Here is a 10300-nt window from a genome sequence, read left to right as displayed (position 1 = left end):
TCTCTGTCTCTGTCTCTGTCTCTCTCTCTCTCTCTCCCTCTTTTTGTTTTGTTTCTTTAGCAACATGGCTGACACATTTTGCATGATTTCACATGTATAAATGATATATTGCTTGTTGTCTCAATTGGGGGGGAAGGATTGTAGGGAAAGAGAATTTGGAACTTAATTTTTTAAAAAATCAGTGTTATGATTTAAAATAAATATATAATTGGAAAACATAACAAAATAAATAAAATATGTTAAAAAAAAACAAATATTTTTCTTTCTTTTGGATTTTAATTGGTAGGAATTTGGGAGGTATAGTAATAGGGATGTTCTCCCCCACCCTCCCCAAAAGAGCCACCATATTTTTTTAAATGTGCAGAAAAACAGATTCAGAATAAATCACTGATAAGAGGAATAATTTTAAAAATAATATATAAAATATATTGCTTATGTATTTAAAAGTGGTATAAAATGGAAATTCATGTTGTCATATAAAATCTGCTTTTTTCTGAGTATATGGAAATTTTCCATTTTAGTGTTTCTAAATTAAAAAAATTTTTTTATTTAAAAACAAACCTATTTTATTAAAAAAGAGTTTAAAACATTGCATCATTTCCCTGTTCCCCAACCAACTTTTTAGAAACGTAAATTGCCAAGAAAATTCCTGGTAGAAGTTATATCTTCACTAGGAGTTTCCTTTACCAATCAATTTACAGATCTAGACGAAAAAAATTATCTCCTTTGAGAGTTACAAAAGTTGGAATTTCACATCTTCGTAGAGAACCTGTAGTTAGAGAATATCTTTTGAACTTAGATTTTGATTCTAGTACTCCCTCAAGGTCTGAGAATTACACTATTGGATGTGAATAAATATGGATAAAATAATTTATAGTGGGGAAAGTCCACAGATGTATCATAAAAGGTTAATATTAATAATAGAACATAGTTTCTGAAGGACACAGTGGAAGGATAGAATAGAATGGAAAAGTAAAATAAGAAGGATGGTCTTGACCATGATACTGGATATTTGGACTCAATATCAGAGAAATTCTAAATAAAACCATAGGACAGTAGATTCCCATATCCTTCAAAGTAGAAATGGTATGATTTAATTCTCAATCTCTGAAATAAAAGTAGAGGGGATACATGCCTGAGGTATGAGCAGTATCTGACATACCTGATCAGTCAAGGCAAGGACTGGAAGTTTTCTGTGGCATGACTGATTAAATAAAGACAGATAAAACATATATTCAAGGTGTTTCCTCAAATCCTTCATTCTTTAGGCAAATCATCTTTGCCCAGTGGCTCACTCCAATGTTGAGTAGATGATTTTCTTCAGGTTGGAAGTACTAAGAAGGGTGTTTGGTTCTGGAGAGGTGATTGGTGGAGAGAGAAAGACAGCAGTGTAGATTCTGGGTCCTGTCTGAGAGTCAAGGCAGAGGATGGTGGAGCCCTGGACCTTGCATAATTATAGAGGATGGTCTTTTAAAATATTGTCTGACTAGGACAGAGTACATTGGGTTAAATTAGAGGACAGTGAGAGAGATTTTGAACTGGCTTGAATGGTCGTATTTTGTTGGTCATCTATACCACATATCCCACATCTTCCCCTTCTTTCTTCAGGGATTGATAATCAAATCAAATCAACATTATTATTGCTACAGCAAAAGGTATGACAGTCTACTACTCTATGGCTACATAAAATCTCCAAAATTTTGAATCAATGGCTGCCTAAACTGGAATACCCCTTGTCACTCCATGCTAGATTTGTTGCTCCTGGATCCCTATCCCATTAGGTAATATATTATCTCCAAAAATTTCTCTGATGTATCAAGATAGTAATCTAGGGCCTCCTTGAACATGTTGTCTCTAAATGGAACTTGATATTATATTATTTTCTTTGTTTATATTTTATACATCCTATTGTGTTTGCAATCCACTAAAAAGCCAAGTTATTTTGAACTCTTACCTCTAAGAGCAATAAGGGCTAGGCAACTGGGATTAAGTGGCCTTCCCTGGATCACATAGCTATGAAGTGTCTGAGGTCAGATTTGAGTACAGGTCCTCCTGACTCGAGGCATGGCACTTTATCCATTGTGCTACCTACCTGCCCCAAACTCTTTTTAAGATGAACTACTGTCGAACTTTGGTTCTCCTATCTTTTATTCAAGTAGTTTGTATAAGATTTGAAATTAATATGATTAAATGAAATCTTTGATTTATCCCAATGTACTAGTCTGTTGGCTTCTTCCTTATTACCTACAAACATTCCCATGTCTCTCCATTCTGAAGACAACCTAACCTTGATGTTTCTTTCTCTATTGTATATCTCTTCTGCCTTTTGTAAAGTTAAATACCTAGAAAAGACTGTCTGTAAAGGGTTCCTACACATTCCTCTCACTCTTATTTTATTTTATTTTTTTAGAAAAATTTTTTCCATGGTTCCATGATTCATGTTCTTACTTTCTCCCCCACCATAGCCGATGCACACTTCCACTGCTTTCTTCATGTGTCATCAATCAAGACCTATTTCCATATTATTGATAGTTGTACTAGGGTGGTCGTTTAGAGTCTACATCCCAAATCATGTCTGCATCAACCCATGTGTTCAAGCCATTGTTTTTCTTCTGTGTTTCCATTCCTGTATTTCTTCCTCTGAATGTGGGTAGCGTTCTTTTCCATAAATCCTGGAATTGTCCTGGGTCCTTGAGTTGCTGCTAGTATATAAGTTCATTACATTCAATTTTACCAGTGTATCAGTCTCTGTATACAATGTTCTCCTGGTTCTGCTCCTTTCATCAATTCCTGGAGGTCATTCTAGTTCACATGATATTCCTCCAGTTTATTATTCCTTTGAGCACAGTAGTATTCTATCACCAACAGGTACCACAATTTGTTCAGCCATTCTGCAAATGACGGGCTTACCCTTGTTTTCCAGTTTTTTGCTACCACTAAGAGCGTGGCTATAAATATTTTTATACATGTCTTCTTCCCTATGATCTCTTCGGGTTACAAACCCAGCAATGGTATGGCTGGATCAAAGGGCAGGCAGTCTTTTAGTGCTCTTTGGGCATAGTTCCAAATTGCCATCCAGAATGGTTGAATCAATTCACAACTCCACCAGCAATGCATTAATGTCCCAATTTTGCCACATCCTCTCCAACATTCATTACTCTGCCCTGCTGTCATGTTAGTCAATCTGCTAGGTGTGAGGTGATGCCTCAGAGTTGTTTTGATTTGCATTTCTCTAATTATTAGAGATTTAGAGCACTTTCTCATGTGCTGTAAGAGGGAGATTTTAGGTATTTTATAGATATATATTTAAAGTGTGGCCACCAGGAATCAACAATTCAGATTGATTCCGTAATTAAATTAGACCCAAGTCAGGATCCGGTTTAACGTAGTTTATTTACAATTAGGAAAGTAAAGGGTAGGGAAATAGAGAGAGAGAGAGGTTAGTCCAGGCCTGCAGAGGCCTGGACGGAGAGAGAAGGTTAAAAGGCTAAATAAATGAAGCTACAAACCACAAGGCCTAGCAACCAGATAGGCTAGTGCCTACCTAAGGCAGAGTTTGGAAGAGGCCTAGGTAGGACAAGGAAGTCAGCCTAACTTACCCATGTGACAATACAGAATGGAAGCTGCCTGAGGTCTCCTCAGAGATCCTTCAGCACCAAGTTCAAAGCGGGAACTGCCTCAACAGGAAGTAACCAACATACTTAAAGAGATAGTGTCTTTCGTCACTTCCCGTGGGTCCACCTCTAATTCAAGTGGACAAATGGCAATCTCTATACTGATTTGGAATGCCCAAAGGGCAGTCCCTAGTTCTTGATTTGTTACTTATTGTCCCGTGTGGGTAACCCATCTCCCCTCCCCACTAAGGGAGATGAGGATGACATCATCTCTATGCCTAGGTTAAGTAGAGTTTTACTATGAATGGGCTAGAGTTAATTCTATTTACACAGTGCTTATTGATAGTTTTGATTTCTTTATCTGAAAATTGCCAATTCATATCCCTTGCCCATTTATCAGTTGGGGAATGGCTTGAGTTTTTGTACAGTTGATTTAGTGCCTTGTATATTTGAGTAATTAGACCTTTGTCAGTGTTTTTTGTTATAAAGATTTTTTCTTAGTTTGTTGTTTCCCTTCTGATTTTGGTTGCATTGTTTTTGTTTGTACAAAACCTTTTTAATTTAATGTAATCGCTCTTCTTAACCTTATACATGACCTTATTATTTTATAAAAACTGCTATCCAAAGTTAGTAATGGTCTCTTTGTTACCAAATCCAATGGCCTTTTCTTAATTTCATTCTCTTCTATCTGTAGCCTTTGACACTGTTGATTAGTATTTCCATGAGGATTTGTGTTTTTTGTTTATGGTTCCTGAACTAATGATGATTTTTATTGTTTTATGATCTATAAAGGATAAAGTTCTGGGTTTCTGCAAGTTTCAGTTTTTCCAATGTGATATGATGGCCTTTAGGCTGGGATCTCTGAAACCCTTCTCCCACTAGTGATTCAATCTCCTTTAAGAATTGCTGATGTCTTTCTGGGCTAAGAGCACTGTCAGCTTCCTTGTGCTAGGGTTTAGGGCCTCTCCTAAAGCCTGGGCAGGGGCCGTGAACCTCACTGTGGGAGATATACACACACACACACACACACACACACACACACACACACACACACACACTCTTTTTTTTTTTTAATTGTGATTTCCAGGTAGGCCAATGATTCTTAAATTGTCTCTCCTGAATCTATTTTCCAGGTCAGGTGTTTTTTTCAATGAGACATTTCATTTTAATTTTTATTTTGTTTTATTGTCTCTTGATATCTCAAGAAATTATTAGCTTCTTCCATGACTTTTGATCCTCCGTTTCCATTTGGTCCATTCTTCTTTTCCTGTCACTCTTTTCTTCATTGGAATTTTTTGCTTCTTTTCCCAATAGGTCAAGTTCTGGTTTTTAATAAACTTTTTTTTCTTCCTTGGATATTTGTGCCTCTTTTTCCAGTTGACCTGCTTTGCTTTTTAAACTGTTGTTTTCTTTTCCCCATTTTTCTTCAGCTTGTCTTATTTGATTTTTGACTTCCTTTTTGAGTATGGACTCAATCTCCAGTTTTTGTTTTTAGTTTTTGGTTTTTGTGGGGTTTTTTGAGGTTTTGCTTGTAGTTCCTTGTATCCTGGCCTCCTCTGTTGGTTCTGCTCTCTCCTCTTTATCCCTGTAGAAGCTTTTGATAGTTACTTTCTTTTTCTGTTGTTTACTCATTTTCTCAGTCATTTTTTTTGGTTGTTTTGCTTGTGTACTGTAATCTCTCTCTGCTAGTTTACTGTATTAGGCTGGCTGAGCTAATCTGCCCTGGGGCTAAGTCTTTAATGTAGCCAGCCGCTGAGACCTGGAGGTGCCCAGCAGTGGACCCCTGGTTCTCCTTGCCAGTTGTTGTTGGAGCACAGGAGCTCAAAGGGTTGTCTGAGGTGTTCCTCCTCTTGTGCAGCCCATCCCAGGATCTCAAAGTCAGCCTACATCTAATCTCAGAGCACAGCATGGTAGGTGGTTGTTGGTGGTTAGCCAGGACTTCTCTGTGTGCAATTTTGTTTCCAGTCTCCCTCTCTACCTTGTTCTATGAAAATTGACTCTGCCTACCTTTCAAATTGTTTTCAGTGGGAGAGCTCTATAATTCTATCTTGGTGTTGGATTTGGATTCCTGCCTTTTTGAAGCACTTTTTAAAGATTGGTGTGGAAGGATAATCAGATCATTTTCAACTTTTGCTGCTAAACCTCTATCTTGACTCCTGAGCATGTATTTTTAAAATGTATTTCTTTTAAGCAAGTTGTAGCGTTTTGTTTTCTTATTCAATCTGTCATTCTAAGCTGATTAAAGTGAGTGATTGAAGTCGGGGAAATATTTCGAAGTGGCATGGGTAATTAAGTAGTATTCTAGTAAGCAGAGGGGAATTAGTAAGGAATCCAGTAGTAGAAGTAGCGTTGGAGGCTGTGTCATCAATGGGGAGCCAGGTTTTAGTAACAGATAATAGAAAAAGGAAAGCAAAAATAGAAAAGGAAATTCCATTCCAGATAATTACAAAATATATAATTGACTTAATGTACACAAAATGTTTATTTGCATTCAACTGCAAACCGCTTCTTAAAGAAATAAAATACAACTTAAATAACTAAAGGAATATTTAGTGTTTATGGCTAGACCATGCCTACATAATAAAAACGACAGTGTTAGCAGACTTAATATTTTCAGTGCAATATCATTCAAATTACCACAAAAATTCTTTATAGAAATTGATCAAATGATCACAAAATTCATTTGGAAAAACAAAAGGTCAAGAAAAGTGATGGAGAACCTATGGCACAGGTGCCAAAGATGGCACGCAGAGCACTCTCTGTGCGCACTTGGATCCCCCTCCCCCCTTCATTACTAGAAAGGCAGAGGACCTCAGGCAGAGTTGTTCCCCTTCCCCTCTCCACAGTGCCTGATGACATTTTTTCACATCACCTTCCCAGTAGCCCTGTGGGAGCGCTTCCTCCCTCGTGTGAGTGTGTGTGTGTGTGCGTGTGTGCGTGTGTGTGTGTGTGTGTGTGTGTGTGTGTGTGTGTGTGTGAGTGTGAGAGAGAGAGAGAGAGAGGGAGAGATGGAGATGGGGGTGGGGAGGAGCAGGGCCCACCCTGCACTTAGTTGGGGGGATGACATAGCAGGGGGTTTCTGGGTGGGGAAGTACAACATTTGGTTGGGGTGGGGCAGGGCCCAGCATTCCATCTCTAGAAAGTTCACCTTCACTGGTCTAGAATATCAGGGGAAATGATGAAAAGAATTAGTGATAAAGAGGAAATTGCACTTGAAGACCTCAAATTATATTATAAAGTGGCAGTTGTCAAAACTACCTGGTTTTGGTTAAAAGTTTAGAGAGATGGGACAAAGGTTAGGAAGCTGCAGCCTATAAATATTGGCATATAATTTCTATAATGAGAATTTTAGATGAGGAATTTGCAGTCATTTGAAACCAATTAGGCTAACTATACTAGAAAACAAAGTAGGTGATATACCTATTGCCCGGATTTTTTTTTTATTCATTTGGATGGCTAGCACATTGAATTAGGACATTAATAAATCATCTTGAAAAGTGATTCAAATGGACCATGAGCTAAATCTGCATTTGAATAGGAGAAAGACATATTATCTAGATTGCTTTTGGAAAATTGGACTGAATGGAATTTTAAAATGAAGTAGTTTATTCTCATGAGAATTCTAAAATGAAAAAGATGGGTAAATCTCCAGTAATTTATACTTAGATTTATAGTAGATTTACAGTTTCCTAATTGAAGATTATTTTAAAATAGCTCAATCAAATTCTGTCTCCAAACTCAAGATTGTTCTTATAAAATATATTACCCATTTTTTTTAGTGATCCTAATTTTATTAGAACTCTCACTTGTTTTTTGGACCTGACAGGATTTCGTTTTTTTTTTCTGTCAAATTATCTTTAATTCATGGAGTCAAGAACAATTTATTGGAAAGCATTTTTTAAACAGTAGACTTTTATCTTTTGAAGAATAGTCATTGAAAATGTTTGGTATAGGATTGGAGTTTGGCTATATCCAACTTGGTTTTTAAGAACTTAAAGAAAGGCTTAATGGATGTGATAATGATTTTATTGATGTTAAAAAGAGGAATTAATTAATAGTCAGTGGTCACTAGTGGATTTTTAAGAGGCTAATTTGGGAGAAATTAACAAAATAAAAGTGGCTTATTTTTTGCAAATCATTTCCTCAAAACTGCTAGTAGTGGATGTAATGAACAGAATAAAGGAGGAAAATAGCAGTTTCTAGGTAGTATATGCTACCTCTATAACATAAAACTGGTGTCACATAGTTATATGCAGAAAAAAAATTTGGAACAGGGAAATTATCTTTCTCTAAGGGGATAGTGAAACATTTTTATGAGAGCAGTAAAACATCTAAAACCTTATATCCCATTTAGCTCACTTTAAACTAGAAAAATAAAAAATGGAAGATAAGGAGAAAAATATAATAATAATAATAATAATGACAGTGGGGGATTTTCATAATACTTTATAGTATGTGAAGTGCATTATATCCATGTTATTTCTTCTGTTCTATTTATAGAATTTGTAATAACAGCAGGACTGTATTAACTAGTGATGTTTGATTAAGTCACTTAATTTCCTAAAACCTTAGTTTTCCTTATCTGGAAAAATGGGGGTATGATTTGTAATATCTGACTGACAGGGTTTTTGTGAGAATGAATTGTGTCAGAATAGTCTTGCCCCTTTACTAGGCACTCTGTTAGTTCAGTTTGATGTTGAGACAAACATAAAGAACTCTTAAGAGTAATTTAGTAGTTTATAGAAGGTTTACTAGCTCCAGCATCAAAAGGATTTTCAAATCTATTCCATCACTTAGATCAGATAGACATGACTTGGTTCCTCTTTGTCAGTAGGGCAGGATGTAGAAAAACAAGACTTCTTGAAACATTTTCTAAGTCTGAAAGACCTTGGTTCCATGTTGGGGACCTTTTTATGCCTTTTGGGGAACAGGAATATAATACAGTTAGTGGTTTCCTAGAAGCTATCAGAGGAGGAACATCTATATCTTGAGCCTTGGCCCTCTGGCCAGTCAAATTTCTGGGACTGCTTTAAGGCCTTTTAGAGGAAAAACCAGCCTGGTTTTTGTTATGGAGATAGCAAATGACCCTGGCAGATACTGATCCTATCACTCCTTATATAAAACTCCAGTATAATAATGTAATGGTGTGACTTAGTGCTACATCTTTAGCCCTATTTTGTTCAATATTCTCATAAATATGAATGAAGACATAGGTGGTATGCTTTTTTACTTGGTGGGAAGCTATGAAATCTGGAGAATTGGCTAATATGTGGGATGACAAAATTGAGATCTAGAAAATTTTCTCATCTCCCTCACTCTACATCTCAAAAACTCTTTAAACATCCTGAGTCAGTAATTTTTCATGCTAGTTTCTCAAATTCAATATGTTGAAAATCTGTCTTTTCTCACTATACTTTCTAATTTCTACTTTGATTCTTCACTTTCACTCAGCCTTCTCCCATACCTAGTCAATTGACATGTCTTAATAGATTCTACCTTCTTAGTGTTTCTGTATAATCACTATTCTAGGCCTTTATTGTCTCATTTTGATTCTTGCAATCGATTTCTAATTGGTTTGCTTGCTTCAAGTCACTCTCTTCTTTCATACCCATCCTCTATATATCTTCAAAATGGATATTACTAAACTGCAGGTCTGACCTCATTACTCTTCCTCAAGAAGTTTCATTAGTACTCTGTTGCCTCTTAAGATAATGTACACATACCTTGCCTTTAAGTATTTAAACTCTTAAATAGATCAGCTTTAGTTTATCTTTCTGGATGAATTTCATATTGCTTTGCTTACTCACATTATGTTTCATCTATCCCATTCTATTTGCTGTACCCCATACATGATATTCCATTTCCTTTTACCATGTCGTTATAGTAGCTGTCCTCTTTGACTGTAATGCTTTTCCTTTTGTGGAATCTCAGGTTCCCCTCCCAGCTCAGCTTAAGTACTACTTCCTAACCAAGGTTCTTCCTTATTCCTTCACTTTTTAGCTTCCTCCTCATCACATCCACAATTTGCTTTGTATTTATTTGGAGTAAATTTAGTTTTTCAGTTGGCATATTTTGCTTGTCTTTTGAATATGAGTTTCCTAAAGGAAAGGGACTGTTAATTGTTGTCTTTATATCCCTTACACGTATCACAATGAATACTTAATCAATAGTTATAGAATTGAATTATACTTCAACAGTCTGAACCTGAATCAGATTAGATGAAAATTGAGAAAAATATTGTCTTATACTTGAGATTTTTTTTTTAAATCTGTATAAAAAAATTGGAAAATGCATAACTAGACAGTAATTTGTTTAATAGCCCTGGGAGTTTTAGTGGGATGAAAGCTTGATATGAATCAATGATATAATGTAGAAATCAGGAAGTAGAATTTATGGCTGCTATAAAAGAAATATAATGTTATAGTAAGGGAAGTGATATTTTTACCACTAGATGGCATATCATATATGAGGAATATCCTGAGTATTGTGTTTGGTTCTGGATATTATTATAGAATTGATATTTCTAAACTAGAGCACATCCTGAGGAGAATAAAGAGGATGGTGAGAGGACTTTAAATCATAAGCTGCTACTCATTTTAATATACCATGGCATATGAAAATGGGTTGAAAAAATCTTTTGAGGCTGTATACCCTAGAAAAGAGAAAATGTAGTATTAGGGGGGAAC

Source organism: Gracilinanus agilis, chromosome 3 (assembly GCF_016433145.1).
Source record: "Gracilinanus agilis isolate LMUSP501 chromosome 3, AgileGrace, whole genome shotgun sequence".
NCBI classification, from domain to species: Eukaryota; Metazoa; Chordata; class Mammalia; order Didelphimorphia; family Didelphidae; genus Gracilinanus; species Gracilinanus agilis.
The sequence above is the reverse complement of the archived record's forward strand: the minus strand, read 5'-3'. Positions refer to the sequence as shown.